Here is a 22,500-nt window from a genome sequence, read left to right on the forward strand (position 1 = left end):
TTACGGAACTAGTAAAGTGTATTTTAATTCTTCATGAGAGAGAGAAAAAAACTTCCCACTGAAAGCATTGGGATGTAGCAGACAGACTTACTTTGGAGTCCTTTCCAATAGTACTTGTCACCTGTACATGATACAGCAAGGATCATTTACTACAGCGAGAGTTTTCACACCTCAGGATGAGAGTGTGGGGGAAGGTCTGTCAATTCCACTATTACTTGTACAAAAGAATCCCTTTATAAAAGCCTGCTATTTACCTAGTTTCTTTTGCTGGAAGTAGCTAACAGCTATTTATAGCATAGAACAAGCTCTAACAAACACATAAATAAGGGTCTGTCAAGGAAACATAGAAGCAGGCCTGTTACAGAAGGTGTGTTAGATTACAGTGCTACAGACTCCTGCCATTCTATCTTACCGGCATGAGACAACACTACCACTTCCTTATGTCTGGCATGACTCATATAAAGAGGACTTGAAATGTATTCTGGGAAGAAGAAATGAAAGCAAGAAAACAAGATCAAGTTACCATGGCAGGCTCCATCAGCCGTCATTTTGTGGGAAATGGATTAAAATTATAAAAGAAGAACATGGGATGATTTTGAGGCATTAAAATAGCTCAGAAAACAAAGATACAATAAAAAAACATGTTTTTTGAGTTCTAAGGTGGAGTTTTCCATTTTAAGTGACATGAAGTCACCTGCACTATCACTTTTCTCCTTATAATGAGGCATGAGCCATACAAGACTTTCTGGTCTGTTGTTGTTGTAGGAAACAGCATTCAGTATCCTACCTCCATAAGCACAATCCTATGAAGGGCAGCACTCTTGCTAAAGACCTGTTCTATATAACACATTCCTTAAAAATATTACTTTGCCCTGCAGGAATTTGTTTACTGTGTCCCCATTATATTAATTAATCTGGTCTTCCAGTTGTATTCAGACTTGTGCATATAGTCTCACAGTGTGTTGCCAAAGAGATACTGGCAGTTATGTCTATATGCTCAATCGCTCCCCTCTTCTGCCCATTTTTAGTACTTAGCACAGTTTGCCGTTCTTGCAGATACTGAGCTAACATCCTGTTTTAACCTTGTATTCTGTGTTGTATTGTTTTATACTTCACAAAAATGTTTGTTTGCAAGTCTCTGCAGGCTTACCTGGATCATCGTTGATCTGCCAGATTTCATCAGTTCTGCACATGTCCAGACTGACTGATTTCCACTGCATTAAAGCTATGTTATGTTGTGTTTCATTCCCTGGCCATTCCACCACTCTCTATGGTTTTAGTCAAGCAATTTCACCTGTGTTTTCCCAATCTAACCCTCCCACTTAAATTAACAGACCAAAATTGCTACAACAATATAACATGTCTTACTTTACATTACTCCCTTCCAGGTAGAGGGAATAATCAAAAATAATGCCCTAGTGATTAATGGTTACATGACAAACAAATTCACACAGCAAGCAATATCTATCATATTTCATAACTTCATCAGCAGCTAGACTTTAATACATTTTAGAACACACTCAGCATTGCTCTACCACAGCCTAGGCAAACAACTTTGATTCATCCACAACCCCTTTTTCCCATTTCTGCACATGGGGTTGGGGTGTCACTTCAACAGTAACAATCATCTAAAGCCAAGGTTTACACCGCCAGGTGGCTATCCATGCCACAGTAGTTCTTCCACAACACAATCACAAGCACACTCATACCTATGGCCAATTTAGTGTATCCAATCCACCTAATGCATGTCTTTGGAATGTGGGAGGAAACCGAAGCACCCAGCGGAAACCCACTCAAATACAGGCAGGACATGCAGACTCTACACAGAAGGTACCCATCCGAGAACTGAACCGGGGAACCTCTTGCTGTGAGGCAATAACACTACCTGCTGTGCCACTGTGCCACCTACCAACTTCTATCATTAACTAATTAAATGAGTAGAAAATTAAAATGATGTAATATCTAGGAAACTCTACTGACATACATGAATAAAGCTCTAAGAATGTTCCAGGTGACTCATGTTTGATTAGAATAACAATGATGCAGGCAACTTGTGTTCGATTAGAGGCAAGGGAACCTGTTGGAGTTGATGTAGGAAGGATGAACATACCTGTCTTTGGGGAAAGGAAACAGAACAGAGCTATACTCTAACACAGTGCCTTGGAGAAGGATCAGTAACAAGGTCATGAGACATGCACTCAGATTACTAAATGGTGAAAAGGGTAGCTTCTTTCAGCCTGTGCACATGCATGATTAGCTGTAGTGCCCTGCTGGTACTATGGGTTACATAAACTTTGCCCAATGGGAGGGGGCTAGAACTTACAAGAAAACACATTAGTAGGTTCCAGCAAGGGTACAGGCAACCTCTATGGCTAACAGGATAATGGCCTACAGTTGGGGTAAGCTTGATAGCCAGTAGGAGTAAAAGGTTACAAAAATTCCCAAATTTCTTACAAAACTTCTAAAAGTCAGCCAACCTAAAATAAATGCAGCTCTACTACTTAGCACAATAAAAGCACTCATCCCTTTTTTACTGATCTTTTGCTTATATTTTTCCTGCCAGCAACTCACTAATTTTCAAATGATATGACTTCCCAAAAGAACTGATAAAACTCTTTTCCATAACCACTAGTACATTCATTGGCTCATCAAAAATATACCAACCTAAAAACACCAGCTCCAAATGAAAATATCCCTGCACCAACTTTTACACTAGTTGCATCATCTAATAAACTAAGAAGACCAGTACAACAATTTTCCTGTTATAAACATCCTTCTAAACTGAAAATACCTCAAAATTAATTCTGGACTGCAGCATTCTTCTCTTGTAGCTTATAATAATAATTGCCCCAGCACTCACTGCTTAAGATGGGCCCTCACAATACTGGATGTTTAATGAAAAACAAGGAGAATTTCATGATTTCTTTATAACCCTGTCCCCTGACATACTCTGTATTACAGAATCATGGGTTGAAATAAATTACTCACTTCTATCCTATTTGCAGATATCTCCTTCTATGCAAATTAAGTCTAAGTAACTTATACATGAAATATTGCCACCTTCATGGCCGTTCAAGGATATAACTATTCAAAGGGACTTTAACATACACCTCCTTAACCCTGCCAACATGGAAACTCTCTACTTACTTATGGACCAAGGCCTCACTAAACTGTTAAAAGAACAAAAGATCTACTTATTTTATTTATTTATTTTATTTTTCATCTGTTTATTGGAAAGTCCATCTGGACACAAGTCCTTTTTCAGTGGTGGTCCGGGGAGAAAACCTCCACAGAATGGAAAATGTGAGCATTTACATACATAAGAAAAATTGCAAAAAGGATGCAATTACACAGCACTATTTAGTACTACTCTGTAATGATATTTTTTCTTATATATGTTGTTGTTTGTCTTTCGGCTTTTCCTGGTTAGGGGTTGCCACAGCGGAACTCCAGTCTGCTAATGATTGGCAGTAGATTTTTTCACGAACGCTGAGGTGCCAGCTCGACGTCCAACCTTCAAAGAAGGCACGCCCATTTACGCATGTCTTTCGAACGCCCACCCATCCACGGAGACGACATGCAGACTCCACACAGAAGGCACTTCCCGCACTCCAGCCGAGAATCGAACAGGAGAACCTCTTGCTGTGAGACAACAACGCTACCGCTGTACCACCGAAAAAAAAATCCGCGGTGATGCAGCGGTAGCGTTGTTGCCTCACAGCAAGAGGTTATCCCGTTCAATTGTCGGCTGGAGTGCAGGGAGTGCCTTCTGTGTGGAGTCTGCATGTCCTCCCAACGGATGAGTGGGCATTCGAAAGACATGCGTAAATGGGTGTGCCTTCGTTGAAGGTTGGACGTCGAGCTGGCACCTCGGCATTCGTGAAAAAATCTACTGCCAATCATTAGCAGACCGAAGTTCCGCTATGGCGACCCCTAACCGGGAAAAGCCGAAAGACAAACAACAACAACATATATAAGAAAAAATATCAAAGTGAACACAATTACAGAGTAGTACTTAAAAGAAGCATTCTGCTAAGTATATACAACACGTGTATACAGTACACATAGCTATATGCACTAATTACAGTCAGATAAGATATGGAAGAGTTACAAATCGCTAAAAAAGAGAGGTCTATGCCGGATTTGTAAATTGAGGCAGTTTACAATTCAGTTCTGCTAAAAGAAACAAAGAAAGAAAAATGTATCGTGCGTGTTTAAGGAACGCTGATGTTTGTCCAGGGATACTGCATCAGCATAACCAATGTTTAAAAAGGTGAGCTTTAAGTATCTTTTTAAAGTGGGATAGGTTATTAACAGTAGTTATTTCAGCAGGGAGTTTATTCCAGTTTCTGGCTATAGTTAGAGCACAGGAAGTTGCCTACAGCATTGTTGACTTTAGCTGATGTCAACAGAGTTTGGTTCCTTGACTGTAAATTGCGGTTATTAGAGTAAAGGAGTAGGAGGGTGGTGCAGTGGTTAGCATTGTCGCCTCACAGCAAGAGTTTCTCTGGTTCAATCCTCGGCTGGGGTGCCTTCTGTGCGGAGTCTGCATGTCCTCCCTGTGGTTGCGTGGGTTTCCTCCGGTGCTCCGGTTTCCTCCCACATCCCAAAGACATGCTGCAGGTGAATTGGACACACTAAATTGGCCCTAGGTGTGAGTGCGTGTGTGTGTCTTCTGTGGAAGGTTGGGCACCGGGCTGGCAACTCGACACTGTAAAACTCCACTGCCAATCATGAGCGGACAGGTGATCCGCTGTGGCGACCCCTAACCGGGAAAAAGCCAAAAGAAGAAGAAGAAGAGTAAAGGAGTAGGAGATTTTAGAGGGAAGGGGTCTTCTCTGGGTGGTGTAGAATTTTCTGGGCTGTGACGAGTTGGTTATAGAGTAGTAACTGGCGAAGTTCTAACTGGTTAAGCTTCCTGAGTGCTATGCATTGATGTGACCTGAATGGAGAGTCAGTGGCAAACCTGGCTATTTTGTTATAGCATGATTCTAGTTTAGCTAAGTCTGATTTCCTTAGGTTGATGAGAATTGGAGAGGCATAAAGAAGAAATGAAATGAGATGTATTTGAGCAATAGTTGCTTTTATATAATTAGTGAGATTTTGTTTGTTTTTGTATAGGGTGCTTAGTTTTTTGTGCACTTTTTTATTGTTTGTGCAATATGAATGTCAAATCTTAAATTGCTATCAATAAGTACTTCCAAACAGCTTAGTGTAGGTCACAGGTGAAATGATGGAGTCATTCAAGGACAAGATATTGAAAGTGGGGAGGGGCACAGTGTGCCTTGTGAGTTGAAAAATCCTGAGTTTAGTTTTGTTGAGGTTTAGTATTAGTTGAGAATTAGATAGCCATATTTCAACCTTTGAGAAAGCATCTTGTGTTGTTAGTTGTAGTTGATGTAGCGATGAAGCTGCACGTATCAGTGTGGCATCATCAACATATTGTATGATAGAAGGATGCTGTGTTGGAGTGTGAAGTTTGTTAGTAAAAAGTAAAAATAGTAGGGGACCTAAGATTGATCCTGGAGGTACTCCTATGGTAGCAGGTAGAAGGAGGACAGGTTTTGCTGCCATTGCACTGCTTGTTGTCTGCTAGTTAAGTAGTCCTAGAACCATGCAATAGTAGTTGGACTACGATTCAAGTCAGGTAGTACATTCATCAGTTTGCTATGTGAAACCATATCAAAGACTACTTTAAATCAGGAAATGATTCCCTCTTTCACCTTATCATCATAAACATTCCAAACAACATTTCTTCTTTGGCTACTCTTCATTGACCATTGTTCTAGAAGCATTAACTAAAAATCCCCTACAAAAAAACTACAACACTAATACCTTTTGACCTCAAGTTCAGAATAACACTTCAGTAGTAAATACTGAGATCTCTGAATCAACTGGGAGTATATTCTATCAGTTATCAATATAGGATCAATCTTTTCAAAGTATATTTTTCAGTTATGAACATACTAATGTATGTATAGGACAAATATTTTCCCAAAGTCTACAGAATTCATAAATACACTGGGTCACCAAGGAAATAAAAACCATATCTAAAGTTATAGATCAAGGATAGCACCAGTGGAAAGCTTCTCCTTCTTTGCATTTGGGACAAAAGTTCATTCAACTTGGCAAAAATCAGAATAAAGACATAAGCATAACCTCCAAAGGCATCCCACACCTCTCTCCAAAGAAACCAAAACAGTTTTTGCCTTGCAATGAAAAAATAAATAAATACTGACTACATAACAGTTTCTTCCAAAACCCTTTACCAGAATGATATCATTAAACAGTTTTCTCACTTCCTTTAACACCTACAAATACACAAAATTCATACCAAAATAATTGTGTACTATTTACATCCACATTCAAAGTAATAAAGGCAAAGGCTGTAGAAATAAAAAATATATACTTGGCCACTCATCTAAACACTCATCACTTACTTCTAATTTACCACCTATACAATCTGTGCCTCCCAATAATACCATGCCAACAGAATGTGTGCCTCCCCAGTAACACCATACCAGCAGTATGTGTGCCTCCCCAATAATACCATACCAGCAGAATGTGTGCCACCCAAATAATACCATACTAGTAGTATGTATGATTCCCCAATAATACCATAACAGTATAATGTGTGTCTCTCCAATAATACCATACCAGCAGTATGTGTGCATCCCCAATAATACCATACCAGCAGAATGTGTGTCTCTCAAGTAATACTATACCAGCAGTATGTGTGCCTCCCCAATAATACCATACCAACAGAATGCGTGCCTCCCAAATAATACAACACTAGTAGTATGCGTGCCTCCCCAATAATACCATACCAGCAGTATGTGTGCCTCCCCAATACCATACCAGCAGAATGTGTCTCCCCAATAATATACCAACAGAATGTGTGCCTCCCAAATACTACACTAGTAGTATGTGATCCTCCCCAATAACACCATACCAGCAGTATGTGTGCCTCCCCAATACCATACCAGCAGAATGTGTCTCCCCAATGTAAATTATACCAGAAGTATGTGTTTCCCCAATAACACCATACCAGCAGAATGTCTGCCTCACCAATAATGCCATACCAGCAGAATGTGTGCCTCCCAAATAATACAATACTAGTACTATATGTGCCTCCCCAAAAATACCATACCAGCAGTATGTGTGTCTCCCCAATAATACCATACCAGCAGTATGTGTATCTCTCCAATAATACCATACCAGCAGAATGTGTGCCTTACTAATAATGCCACACCAGTAGACTCTCTGCCTCCCCGATAATACCATATCACCCAATACTATTATACCAGCAGAATGTATTCCTCCCCAATAATATTATACCCTCCCCAATACCATACCAGCAGTATGTATGCCTCCCCAATAATACCAGACCATCAGTATGTGTGCCTCCCCAATAAAGCTATATCAGCAGAATTTGTGCCTCCTCAATAATACCATACCCTTCCCAATAATACCAAACCAGCAGAATGTATGCCTCCCCAGTACTATACCAGCAGCATTTGTGGCTCTACAATGATATCACATCAACAGTATGTGTGTCTCCCTAATAATGCCACACCAGCAGAATGTCTGCCTGCCCATTAACCATACCAACAGCATGTGTGTGCTTCCCCAATACTATCATAGCAGCAGTATGTGTGCCTCCCTAATAACACCATGCCAGCAGACCGTCTGCCTCCTCAATAACACCAAAGCAGCAGAATGTGTGCCTCCCTAATAATATCATACCAGCAGACTCCATGCCTCCCCAATAATACCATACCCTTCCCAATAATACCAAACCAGCAGAATGTATGCCTCCCCAATACCATACCAGCAGAATTTGTGCCTCAACAATGATCTCACACCAACAGCATGTGTGTCTCCCTAATAATGCCATACCACCAGAATGTCTGCCTGCCCAACAACCATACCAACAGTGTGTGTGCTTCCCCAATACTAACATACCAGCAGTATATGTGTCTCCCTAATAACACCATGCCAGCAGACCGTCTGCCTCCCCAATAACACCAAAGCAGCAGAATGTGTGCCTCCCCAATAATACCATACCAGCAGAGTGTCTGCTTCCCCAATAACACCAGAGCAGCAGAAAGTGTGCCTCCCCAATAATACCATACCAGCAGACTCCATGCATCCCCAATAATATCACACCAGTATGTGTCTCCCGTAATAATGCCATACCAGCACAATGTATCCCTCCCCAATAATACCATACCAGCAGAATGTGTGCCTCCCCAGTAATGTCATATGAGCAGAACAGAAGCTTGTAATTGTCAGACAACATCAAAGCTCATCAAACTTACCTGTAAGAATACGTTTAGGCAGATTTCTATTTTGTCCACTCTTGCAAAAATATTTGAAAAAATATAAAAGGTCAACTATCTGAATATATTCAATCCCAGCATCAGGATGGACTTTGGTCTGGTAGGAGAACAGTGACAGCATTATTCTCCCTTACAGATGACATCCTGCAACATTTTGAATAAAGGACTCCTTACAGGGGCACGTGTTATTAATCTGACAAAGGCCAATCATCTAGTAAGTAGGTTCCTCTACATCATATATTGCCCCCTTTCAAATGATGTCCCACAAGGGTAATTTCTTTCTCCCATACTTAACCCGCTACATGGCTAACTGAGCACAAACATATACTAAATGCTAAAGCATCTAAATCCATGATTTTGGAACACAAAAGATTGGCCACAATAATAAATATTTGCCACTTCCTCTACAATAAAATGAAACTATCCTGTACATCAGATACCTAGGTGTCTGGTTGGACCAAAGCCTTAACTTATAACATCATACTTTTATTACCAAATCTAAAATTAGCCAACTTCTATTTTTGGGCTAAGCAAATATCACAATTCCTCTTCTTTGAAGGAAGAATGGCAATTCAGAAAGAATATTTCTTGCCCAACTCTGAGATGAGCTTTATCCAGTATAGCTTTAGTTTCCAAATAAACTAATCTTTGCTACAATCCACTGTAAGTAGTTTTGCACATTCATTATTTTGCTTCCTCAAAGAAAGCATCATTACTCTTCTATAATTAAAGTAAACTTGCTCCCTGTACACCAAAGAGTCAATCTATTTACACCTTTATCATCAACAAATCAATCAAATTAAACTTACTTCCCCCTTCTACCATGCAGACTAAATGTACCCCTACATACAAACTTCGATCTCACTCATTCACTACCTTCTGTTTACAGGCTCCACATAACACACTGTATACCACTGTTTCTCAGTAGTAGCTGCAGAAACACAGGATTTCTTCCCATTAGATGTGAAATACATCTCCTTGTAACTTGAATTCATATTCACTCTCATAAATTACCTACTTCAGAAATCCCTGTGTAAGTGCTTTTCCAATAGCAGAGTCACCTACAAATTTGTAACACTAATCACATACTCCAAATTATTTCTAACATTCATTGTCCACATTTTAGCAGGCATTATTACTGCAAAAAATAGCAAACATCCCCATTACTCCTTTTTCTTTTATATAACTCCTCTAGCCATCCCTCCATCATCTATCTTTTCTATAGCTCATTTACTGCCTACTCGATCAGCATCTTCTTTCACTGAGCGCCTTATATTTTCTTCACTGCCGGATTTTATTCTATCTCAACATATTTTTCCTCATAGCTTATTTTTGTACTTTTTGCTTTTCCTCCTTCTGTTCAGCAGAACCAGGAAACTGTAAAACTGTGCAAATTTTGTAAATATTATATGCTCCCCTGTTCTCCCCTACAACTTTAATGCATGTCCTATATTGTTACAGCCAAGACTGTGTCATTACAAATGTCTTTTTCTTCAAAATACTGTGAAATGCAATGTGATTTGTATATTTGAGTAAATGGTAAAATGTCCAAGTTATTTCTGTTTTTTTATTATTCCTTAGCTGAACCTGAAGAAGGCCATTGCATACGTATTCCATATTTCTCTAATTTATCTACAGTTTTATACAGTTTTATTCTTCTTAATCGGTATGTATGTTCAAGCTCTGGGCCTGGATCATGGCTGAAAAGGGTCTTTTCACTAGTCCACATATAGTTCACAAATAAATAAATGCATAAAAGTGTTCTAGCCCAATTAACAAATGAAAAAAAATTAACATAAACATAACCACAGAAATGAGGTGAAATTGGCTGCCATGCATCACCTCCTGCTTTCAGGGAAAGGTACCTTAAACCTGTAAGTGATTGAATTGCCCTCATCACACAATATTTCTTTAAGGAACTGTGTACTCAATAAGCTGGTGTTGGATAATGGACTTATGAATAACCACTTTATAAAAATACTGTTTATTTAAAACTAATGACCCCCCCCCAAAAAAAAACGACTCATGGTACTCAGTTAACCAAACTAGTAGTACTGTTCCACAAGCTGCAGCAGAAAACGTAGAGTCTTAATTAGTAGAGTTAACTATTCAAGCAAAATATCTGGGTGACAAGTAGACAAAAAGATATACAATATCCAGAGAATGATTTTAAAAGGAAAAGAAAGTACAACTCAAAGTGTCCTACACTTTGTACTCTTTTAAAATTACAAAACAGTATTATGGCTGTCGCTTCTGAAACAGATGACCTAGCAACCTTTTTTTCCTCAAATCAGGCTGTAAATATTACCCTGCTAGTTTTTGTATTTACTATTTTATTACAGTTACACATCTCCGACTTAGTCATGACAAATCATATAGCTGTCCTGCTGGTATAAAAAAGGAGACACAGGCTCATCTGCAGCAAATCTGCCAGGAAAATTAGCTAAACACATTTTGGGGAAACTGTGATCAGGAGGCTAAAGGGTCAGGAACATCACCATCAAAAACATGCAAACTACAACTGCTCCTGTCCAAATACATTATAATTCTAAATTAAGAAAACTACATTTCCCTTAGTGATATTCAGTAGAAAATAATTTGGGCTACAGTGCCTGGCACACATACAAACATACAGATTATTTTTATTTTTAAATTAAATGGAGCACATGTGAAATTATATGCATACTGAGATATGACAAAATAGAAAATGAGAAGTACATTACTACTCATTTTTTCAGCATACTTCTTCATATGTTACTTGTGGAAGCACAGTGACAGCACCCACCTCGTATCCACAGACTAAAACTAGTAACAAGCTGGACTCCCAGGCCTCATGTCATGCTTCCTGCAAGTCTTTTAAAGAGATAATAAAAAACTAAGATCTATCTGAAAGCATACTATTAAATGAGTAATACCCAAAGGTCTTACACGTCAGGCCCACCACACACATATTGGCGTAGCTCTGTATATACACACACAGGCACAGGTACACATCGAATAGCCACCAGTATACATACACTCCTAAATAACAGGTACATATTGTGTGTGTGTGTGTGTGTGTGTGTGTGTGTGTGTGTGTGTGTGCGCGCGCCTATAAAACAAGAAGCAAATAAGAACAAAGCAAACAAAACAAGGCACTCTGCCAACATCCACTCGCGGAACTCTACAAAATAAAAATGGCACAAGTCATTCCTGAGCAACGATCTTGATCTAACACAAGGATTAAGCAGACTGTCCAAATAAATCAGCCCAAATGGGAATGGAAACGCACCAGATCAAAACGCTGCCGGTGGCAATAAAGGTACAATAATGCGCAACATCTGGCCATCGTTGCAGGTCCGCAGGAAGGGGGTGAGTGAGTCCCAACTGCCTCACATCATAACACAGGTAAGGACTAGTAAGTTGGATGAAGGTTTGGGTCCTCCTTTAAATTATTTACTAAACGACTCATTTAGCAGACGACTGCTGCAAAATGAAATAACAATGAGAATAGGAAACTCCTGGATCAGACTGCGTGCGCAGTGTCTTATAAATTAAATTACTGCAATGACTCCCATCAGCGACTTCTTTAAATAACAATGTTATCACAAGTGATCTTCGTTAAAAGAAACAAACATGTCAATATGTGATGACAAGCATGGTGTCTGCTGTAGACAAGTGTCGTGCACAGTATATACTCTCATCCTGCATAAGCATCAACGGCCTTGCCTCTCCTCAAATAAAATCAGTTAATAATAAACACCTTAAATAAAACAATTACTTTTACAAGGGGCTAATGTGCAAAATGCAATAAAATAAGCCTCAGATTATAAATCTAAGAGTACCCTTTGTTTTGGGCTGGGGTGATGATCCTGTGCCGTTTCGGTCCACCCGTGTCGGATTGCAGTACGTGGAGGATGAATAGCCCTGCATTGCCGTCTCATTGTCAGCCGCTATACCGTTACAATGGGACTCCCATAGAGGGCGGGAGGAAGACAGGCAGATAGGAACCAAGCCCCGCCCCTCCTTCTCCCACAGCCTCACCCAGACCTCCCACTGGACGGAACGCACGCGCCCAGTGCTGGAATAGCTAATTGGGTCCCAGTGGTGCAGTTCATTAATACATCACCAAAACGAGGGAGGACTGGAGATGCTTATTGTTATGCAGGTGGGGTATCACACGGAAAATCCTAGAAATGGAGATGCGGAGGAGCTCTTTTGGTTACCTTATTTAACCTTACAGATATGGGGCTTTTCTACATTAGCTTGTTCACTTTCCATTTTAAGATTAAAGGATTCATACAAACAGTGAAAGGAAAACGTAATGGGAAAGCGTGACATTTCCAAAGGAAAACATACCTTTACTTGGAATAAAATCTTTTCCCAAATATAAAGTGCAGTGATTTACTGCAAGGGTGTAGCCAGGCATATTCAGTGCATTGAAATTGGTATATTTTTTCTGAACATCTCCTGGGATCTTTCTTATTCAAAGAGCACACGATGTTTAGAGATGTCTGAACTAATGTACTTAATGCACCCCTAAAAAGAGCCTTTTTATAGTTAAAAAGTTGAAAATGTGTTGCTGACTTAAGTGTATGGAGACCACGTTTTTGAGGATTTATTAGATTTTGTTTAGATGTTACATGTGCGGTGGAGACAACAACATGCACGAAGAATACAAAATTTAAATTCCGGACCACAACCTTTTACCGTTTTTTTTTTTTTTTTAGACAATCCGGAAGCAGTGGTTTGGTGCATTAGTTCACCTAGATATGAACATCCGTTCAAGATTATTTTTAGACCGGCAATGTTGCGTTACTGACAGGACTACCTATACTCTTTCTTCAGATTGTCCTTTTTACCCAACAGTCCAGTAAAATCAAATTAATGGTAACAAACTGAAAAGCTGAACAGAAACACAAATGTGACACCAGTACTGGGTAGTTCACTTTCAAAGTCAAAACTTTCTAATACTTAAACATAATTTTCAACAATTACTGAGCATATTCCTTGATTACCAAAGTGTCATACTGTGTCACTTCCTCAAATGTCATGAACCACAAAATACACAAAACTGAATTGGCAGCTGGGGTAAATAAAGTCATGTTATTTTTCTGTGGGTAGAATTAGTCCTAGATTCAACTGACTTCAAGAACAGAGTTTGAGAGGGCAACATTAACTGAAACCCTAAGGGAACAGAATAACTATTTACCACAGTTGCTTCCTCCACTGTTAAAATGTATTTTTTAGCAACTGAAATATTTATAGGTTCATATGTTTATAGGTGTTTACTAGGCTAATGATCACAAGAACTGTTTTAAGCGTAGCCATGCATCCCAAATCTCTGACAAGTTCTGATACCATTGATAAGTGTAAGCATGGGCCAGGGAGATGAACCATTTACAGGTTACCTGTAAATGATTCATCTTTCTGGCCCATGCTTACATTTTTTAGATGTTAGATGTGTGGTGGAAAGTTTAAAAAATATTTAAAAACACTCATTTGCCAGTTAAGTGGACTAGGCTATTACATTCCTTTTTTCAGTTACAACCAGTGCATATAATTAAAAGAATCAACACATACAGCTAATGCATCATGTGCATATATGCATGTTGTTGCAAGTCTAAATACCACAGAACAGTCAACATACTTAACATGTCATTTGTTCATCAGGAGCATTTAAACAGACAACATGCTGCTGGCATAAAAGGAGCCTTTCATACTTTTGCAAGTCATTTAAATATCATAAGGATGTTTTGCAAGAGTCAGTAAACTGGAGTAAAACATAAGAAATGTGAGTGCTGCAGTATACATAACTAGCTTAGGTTGTAACTATATTACTTTTGCATCTTGCATCAGAACACAGTTGAGTTTTCAGGGAAGAGCTAAACTGGTTTAAGGAGTTTATACTTTTAACTTTAGCTAGCAGATTATTCCATAAATTGTTCTAAAGATGGAGAAAGCCTGTGTGCAGATTTTAAGAGAGTATTGTGAAATGTTAAGAGACACCTTTGATCTTTTGGATGATCTTACAGTGGTGGTAAAAGCCTTTATTTCCCTTGACTTCCTTAAGGCTGGGCAACAGCCAAATATCGAAGCTTGATTATGCAAGGAGCACTGAAAGAAGACTCTAATTTTCCAAATAATAGTTGGAGTACTTTTTCCAGTACATCCATATATACCTCTAAATTTCTGAATATTATCTCTGTAAATAAAATGGATCATTTGGCATATTTTCCTGCAAAAGGCAGAAATATACATGACTTGATAATCTGTAATACACATTATCTAGTTTGTAGCACCAAGGTTCACAAACCAATGGAAAACTCTGATCATTGTGCAATGATCGTCACTATACCATTCTTTATAGAAAAGTCTTAAAGCAACCACATGGCTGCAGAAAAGTTGACTTCAACAACATTATGAAAGATCTAAATGATAAACATTAAGGCTGTGTTTGGAATTCATCAGTCAGCAATACTGAACATCATTAAAGATCAAGTGTTCTATCTCACCAACTATACTAAGATGAAATGAAGTTATCATTTGGGTGGAAGATATCTTCCATGGTGCAACCAAATGTCTCAAAAGTTGCAAAGGAAAAATAAATGTAAACAAGCATTTATATGTATTTCCTGCTTCCATAAAAACATACATCTTGAGAAAAGCAACCCTAGAGTTGGAAAATGCTATAAGACAATAACATTCAAATTCAAAGATCTTGTCAAGCAGTAAGATAATATGAAGAATTTCTTTTTTCCCTTCATGTTAACACAGTGTAGGTTTAGTTCATGTACTATACACAAAAGAATCCACTTTTCACACCACAAAAACTATTGGAAGTATCAGATGAAAGGGTTCCTATTACATGAACAAACTTTTCAAAGTTCGAATGTCATATGGTCGACAACATATTATCAAACTTTGAAAAGTTCAAAGGTTGAATGTAATGGCGCCGTACAGTACAGAATGGGAGAATTTACCTTTTCTGCACTGAAGTGCGATCTCAAAGTTGGTATTTTTAAGTAGGGGGGTGCAGGGGGCCTTGCCCACCTTTTCGGAGCATTAAGGTAAGTTTTATTATTTTGTTGTTTTATTACATATTTGAAGTTTCAAACTTTGATCATATCTTGTTGAACATATGTGATTCAAATTTTTGAAACTTCGAATATAGAATATAGACCCAGATTAAATGTATTTCTCCAAAGCAGTTTGGTTTACTGCCTTCTTGGACATTAAAAGGTTTGTACATTTAAGCAGCCACAAATGTATACTATCCATTACTTCATCAATTAAACACTTAAGTATATAACCTCAAAACTGCATTCAGTTCATTAAATAAGAATACAAGTGAAGAACTTTATAATTTTATGCCCATTTCCTATATAAACTTATAGAAATCATACAGGTCTTTCATTAACATCAAAATAAGGCAACATCTGTGGATTCTTAATTGTAAGGAAATATAAATAACTGCTAGATTTGTAAAGTTGAATCAACATTTTAGTTGTTGGTCTAATTTGCTCATATATGGTAATAAATGTAATTCTGTGGAGACAAAATAGTACACCAAACAGACTAAATAGCAAATAGAGAAACAGGTATAAGAAGATATACACAATGAGAATAATAAAGAACTATCTACCCCAATTGTACTGCATGTAATACAGCATCATAGGGGAAATATGATAGATTCAAATTCTTAATGTTGGCCACAGTGTATTTATCAAGAGAAGTTAGAGTTAGGGAGTTAAATGAGTTAGAAACCTGACTGATTTTGAAATGAGACATCATTTAAAAATCTGCTGAATGTTGATATGAAATGGCAATATTTAATTAAAAGCACATAGAGTATATATAGCATTTCTATTCAGTTTTATTTGGTGTTTGATGCTGATGGTGAACCTAAACATATTTATATAAATTTGTGTGGACTCTGAGTACAAGGTTGTTTGTGTAGTGCTGTAGTATAACTCAATCCTGTTTCAGCCTCAATGACCTAGGCTCCAAACACTGAAAACTATAGAATTTACCGTCTGTAGCCTATCTCATTCAGGCTGAAACAGATTTTCTTCTGAAACTACCTAGAGATCTAAATAGTATGAAACAAATGGAAATAAAAAAAATGAAAGATACTGAAGACTTCCTGAACACTAAACAACATCTGGATGGTATTGTAAGGAGAATAACAGTTTTGGGATAAAGTTTTAATACCTGCTTTTGTCTTATTTCACCTGCAATATTTTTTGCTACTTTTCTATATATTGCTACTAGAAGCTTTTTATTATAAGTCATAAAAATACTGCTGCATATTTATCCATGTTCTGCATTCACTGGTGTGAAGATATGTGAAGGCTGCCAGCCTAGCTAAAAATAATTTTGTAGATAATTCTGTCATTTGTAAATATTAATATAAGCCACAGGCTTGTTCTCTTAAATGGGAGAAAATGATGTTAAATGTGGAACTGCAAAAATGTAACACCAATGCACTCTGCTGTAGGAAAGCTGATAAGTCAAGCATTGTATAACTGTTTTTGATCTCAGGGCTCAGAGACGAAATGTCTAGATGAAAGAATTCTGCCTATTGTTTTGATACCAGAGTGTTAATGGCTAGAATTGGCATGTATAATTTATTTTATTGCTCTGGCTTCCTGACCAGCTGCAAGATCAAAAGGGCTATTAACCTTTGGGTTTCTGTTAGCCTGGAAAAACAGAAAATTGTTAAAAATTATGTAATGTGAAGCAGCACTGTGTTATCAATTTAAAGAGAAGAAATCAGAGAACATATAGCATTTGTCTTGAGAACATCCAACATCACCAGCACTGTCTTTCTCTATATGTAAGTTTATTTTAGAACTGTGTTTTCTCTTAGATATATCTAGGAACTAGGAAGATTAGATTAGTTTTTTTTTCTGTATTAATGCCAGAACTTTTCTACTGTATTGTTTTAAGTATTTCTCTGTGGTCTCTGAATTCTTGACTAGCACTGTGTAGTAAGAAGTATTGTCTTGTGTTTGTATTATGTATTATTAAATATTTTAAAACCTTTCAACTGTGGGTGTTTTGTGTAGAGATAATTTAAGCTTTAACAGTACATTGCATGTATTTAGTGATGCTGTACAAAGTCACTCCAAATAAGCCTTGACTGTTCAGTTGCACTTACCATTTGGATAATAATATTGCACTGTATAATTGGACACACTTTCATAAGGGCCTTTTGGTAGCTGATAAATATTAGTGAGTGGTGGCAAGTGGTACTTCTGTATAGTCTGGGTAAAAGGGGCACAGCTGGAGAACCTGTGCCAACCTTCCCAGGAGTGTCTGTGTGGTTGCATATACAACTCTTATCTCAAAGTGTGTGTGAGTCAGCTACTTGGGCAGGGACACGAAGCACTGGTTGGACAGAGAGGGTGCTGGAGGTTTTAACTTCCCCACTAGGCTGAGATCTGGACCCCATAGCTGTGCCAATGGGGAGTCTTATTGGGGACCTGGAGAGAAAGGGAGAAATCAGCCCCAGACTGACTGTGCTCTTAAGAGAAATTGTACTTTACTGTGTGTGTATTTGTTATCCTTTCCCTATATGGACACCCCTCACTGGTGTTAGTGGTGAGGATTGAGGCTCTTTGATTGCTGGGCCAGTGCATGGGTGTCACAACTGGCATTAATAGTCTGGTTAAACTGACAGCCAACAAGCGCAGACTCACAGTAAATTTTCAGATTTTCCCATTTCCATACTATTGACTGTACAATATTTCTAAAGATAATATACTAATCCGTAGTCATAAGCTTCTCAAAGTTACATGCTGTAGGTAACATCAGTTCTTCAAACTCTTCTCTCTATTCCCACTGCTCATTAGCCTTTAAAATCTGTGACACAAATGTAAGGTTTAGAATCTCAGCCTAAAATCAACATATAACATTATTAATAATAATAGTAATGCATGTTCCATAACTAAACATAAAAGCAAAACATTTGCATCATATTGCCTCTTTCATAGCTTACTGTGCAGTTGATGAATCCTTCCAGATCCAAACCTGTTTTCATATAACATCTTATTAAATGATAAAGTTCTAGTGAAGCAGTCACGATCCAATTTTCCTATAGCAACTATAACAAAACAGTTAAGTTGTGCTTTGTTATAGTGGCTATAGGAAAATTTTGGAGACTTGTACTGTTGTGAGTTCTAGTGTTTCCTTGTTGTTTATCTTATTAAATGACCCAGAGATAACCCGGCTTGGCCATTGCATTTTTCTGTGTTAATGCAGGTAGTACATGCAATAAACTTGAGCAACTTTATTTTCTGTTTGATTTATTTCATTTTTTCATTTGTTAACTAGGTGGGCTGGTCCAGATGTGATTTTCAGTCATTGTGTATAACATTAGTTTTAAATAGGTTGACCACTGAAACATAGAGCCGTGGGTTGTAGTAGTATGCAGTGAACATTACATATTATTTAGACAACAAAAGTAGAATACATGTTTAGTATACATACATAATAGCATAAGCAATAAACATATTTACATAAAAAATAAACATTATTGCACATTGCATATATTTTCTCAGACATTTATCAACAACAGATTGAACTATAATGCAGATGTTACCAGCAAACTGTGTATAATGTACATAAATCTGGTTTAATATACATTATTAATGTGCACATTTAAATAATATGTGATTGGATTGGTCTGAACTTGAATATATTTGCTTTTATAGAGACATGACTGAAAAGCAAAATTATTGACCCAGAAGTGTCTCATTCAGGCCAATATTGTTTAAAAATGCAAAACATGTAAAGGAACTGGTTTGGCAGCCATCTGGGTCAGAAACATATCTCTCAATGTCTAAGCACAAGAAATCTGGGCAAAGCCAAAATAATGGGGGGGGGGGCAAAGACCCAAAATCAGGGACAAATTTTAAACATTGCTCTTATAAACTTAGAAAGCTGAAAGAGTAACAATTTTTAATTAGCATGCATTTTCTGAAGGATATAAAGTCTAAAACTCAAATGTAAATCATTATTTAGTGACTTTAATCCTCAGTGATTTGCCAAAAAAAAACACACACATTTTGAGGAACAGACCAAAAACATGAGGCAAAAACCTGGACATTCTGCAAAAATCTAGTCCGTCGAGAGTTCTTGTCAGAGACACTTTCACCTGTAGCCTTGATCTTACTCACACTCAATTGGCAGGCAGTGGGGTACTGATACCTAATTTGCAGAATGGAGCTTAAACTGTCTCAAAGGTTTGCTCTGTATACATCTCACTGTAATTTGTTTTGCAGCTTGCTAACTACACTATTTGCTGTGAGACTGGCAGCTTTAACGTTGAAACAATTATCACAGGATTCTTACTGTTTGTAGGGATAAAAGTACTGACCCTTTTGCATATAATAATCAGATCATACTTTATGAATTACTCACATGAACATGACAAAAACCTTGACTGATATGTCCTCTTGTGAAGCATATATGATGAGCAGGCTAATTTGCATGTATCCTAGTAAAATTTGAGTTGCAATTAGCATTGCTAGCTTAGTGACCATATCCCCACCTCTGAAGTCTGGAGAAATCAGTGCTTTCAAGTATCGTTTGAAATTTACTGGACAATTTTGAATCTACAGATGGGACAACTTCTGACTGTGGATCCCTTAACATGATATAGAACTGAGCACATCACTTTCATTGGATATCCAGTCAGCTTAAAGCACTCATGAGTAGATGTGATTTGCATGGAAACAGTGTATCAAAGATGTACTTACCTTCACCATTCAGTACTATGATGAATTCAGGATCGTTGACAAACACAAAGCCATAAGACAACATTCTTTCCTTTTTTTTTTTTTGTTTGCTCACAAACCCATCCTGAGTCTGCTAAGGACTACTTGAAAGAGATTAAGTTATAACTCGTGTAAATATTTCATATCTGGTAACAAAGATGACTCCTCAGGTTCTTTACTAGAAAATTTTAAAAGTATTTTCTGAATGCCATATTAGCCAGTATCATCTCAAATTCCAATTCATTCTTGTTTGCATCATGAACTGGAAATTCCAGATTGAACATAGCTGGCAAGACATAAAAAAAAAAATCACATGTATAAGCACGTTGACCCCCTGCTGTAGGTGGGATACCACCCTTTCTCCAGTGTTGTGCACTTTTAGAGTTAGTATATATAGAGTTGTGGGGTACAGGCAGTTTTATACTATACTATTTTAAGGAAAGCCAGTGATGTGGGTTCATAGAATGGGACTCAATAGTTCTGTCAACATAAAGCAGTATACTGTCAGGGATGCATATTTACAGCCTGTGCCCTGACTTTAAACTGTATTAGTGGCACAATTTCAGTAGCTATTTCTGGCATCTGCTTATGTATGTGTAGATACGTTGTAGTATAGTGGAGATCAAACACCTATCGTTCAATAAACTTGGTCCACTGGTAGAGGCAGAAAGAGTTGGAAGAACTTTCATGTAGTGAGGTGGCCTGCAAGTGGAGCAGAAGTAACCTTAAGAAGAGAATTACTCTTATAAAATTACAACAGAAGCAGGAAGCAACAGAGACAATTGCTTTTCACCAAACAGGGATTACAGAGGGATGCTGGTAGGGTTATAGAGGGATGCTGGCAGGGACCTCATTGACAGGAGTTAAAAAGGTGGGAGCTTAATACTCAGGTAAGGGCCTATCCAAAACCAGAGAACAGGGAACCTGAAGGATGGTAGCTTGAATGAAGGCCAGAAACTCAGGAAAGAAAGGCCTGGGCATTTGGTATAAATGCGGCTGAGGAGAACTGTGAGATACTGAACATTAGTAATCTGTTTAAGTTTTGTCATGTATGTTTGAGAATAAACATTTCAAAGAGTTACCACAGTTGTAGATTGTTATGACATGTTTACTTTAGTAAAACTATAATTTCAGTTATAAATACAGCCTTAGCGTGCTCTGTAAAAGGCAAAGAATTGTAATATCTACACTTTATGCAGTAAAATCAAAGAGTGAAAGGAGGAAAATGTATGCCATTTGAGTGGAATTCCATAATGTAGGGCTTGAGGGATCTCAAAATAACACAGATTGTGTTCTATACACACAAAATTTGACTCTATGCTATTACACCTGCAAGCTAAAGTAAGTTTAAACTGTATAGTATATATTAAATAGGGAGCACACTCCCGGAATAAGACAAGAGCAAAAACTATTTTTGTTCATACAGGTTGCTAGAGTTCCAAAACTTTAGTGAGTATAGCTGATGTACCTACTGGAAAAGGCTGCTTGATTGGTCATCATTTGTATCTGTGCTCAGAAGTTCACTGAGTATTAGGAAAACCTGAGAGGAAAGAAAATTTGTTTTAGTTACTTGGTTGAATGTTTGAGATAAAACTTTATATTAAAAAAAAGTACAGCATTGAATTTTACTCCAGAAATGTTTGAAACTGTACATGGGACAACTGCACTAAAAGTAAGTATGCTGATATTACACTGGAACGGGAAATGCCTTAATATGGGCATGGGGGATGGTACCCTTCCAAAGAAGTATTGTTAAATGAAGTGTTAACCAACTGCTATCTCAGTAGTACAGTGTAAACAATTGTATTTACAAGTTATGGAGTTTACTCTGTTGGAACTCTGCTCATTAAAAAAGCAGTACGTGAATTTGGAATGCAAATGCAAGTTTTGCTGATACTTGTTAAGCTGTGCCATACTAAATAGTCATAGGCCTCTCATTAACCAACCTAAAGAACCAGAGCTGGAAACAGAAGCTAGAACTCCATAAAGCAAATTCTAAGATTCCACAGTTTATCTAAAGAATAGAACCTTCCAAGACTTCTCAAAGAATTTTCTCTCATAAGCACTGGTACTAGACATTGGTGTCCTCCAAGGCTCGGTCCTTGGCTCTCTCTTATTCTCAATACTAACAAATGATCTCAGTTATGGTCTCCCATACCTTATTACTGTTCTCTTCAGTGTTAACACTTTACTTCTCAAATCTAATAGGAATCACTCTACTCTACAAGAAACTTTACAAACTAATTTCTCCTTCATCTGTACCGCGACACCTCAAAGCAAACGTATTATAACTAGCACTAGGTGTAATACAATGCTATTCAGGACCACCCAAAGACTGAAGGCATTCCACCTGCCTCAGTGAAAGACAGCTCTAATAACACCATTCTAAGTGTCAC

The 22,500-nt window shown here is 37.8% G+C and overlaps 1 protein-coding gene across 1 annotated transcript in view; it reads right to left on the reverse strand.

The window, feature by feature from the left end:
• The window catches only part of PELI3 (pellino E3 ubiquitin protein ligase family member 3), a 265,116-nt gene extending 252,783 nt beyond the window's left edge, over positions 1-12,333 (reverse strand). The window contains exon 1 of the mRNA XM_044078219.1: positions 12,167-12,333. The gene's annotated coding sequence lies outside the window, so the exon portion shown is untranslated. The remainder of the gene's footprint in view (positions 1-12,166) is intronic.
• Positions 12,334-22,500: the final 10,167 nt, after the last annotated feature.

Source organism: Protopterus annectens, chromosome 7.part0 (assembly GCF_019279795.1).
Source record: "Protopterus annectens isolate FY-2018-M chromosome 7.part0, PAN1.0, whole genome shotgun sequence".
Lineage (NCBI taxonomy): Eukaryota > Metazoa > Chordata > Ceratodontiformes > Protopteridae > Protopterus > Protopterus annectens.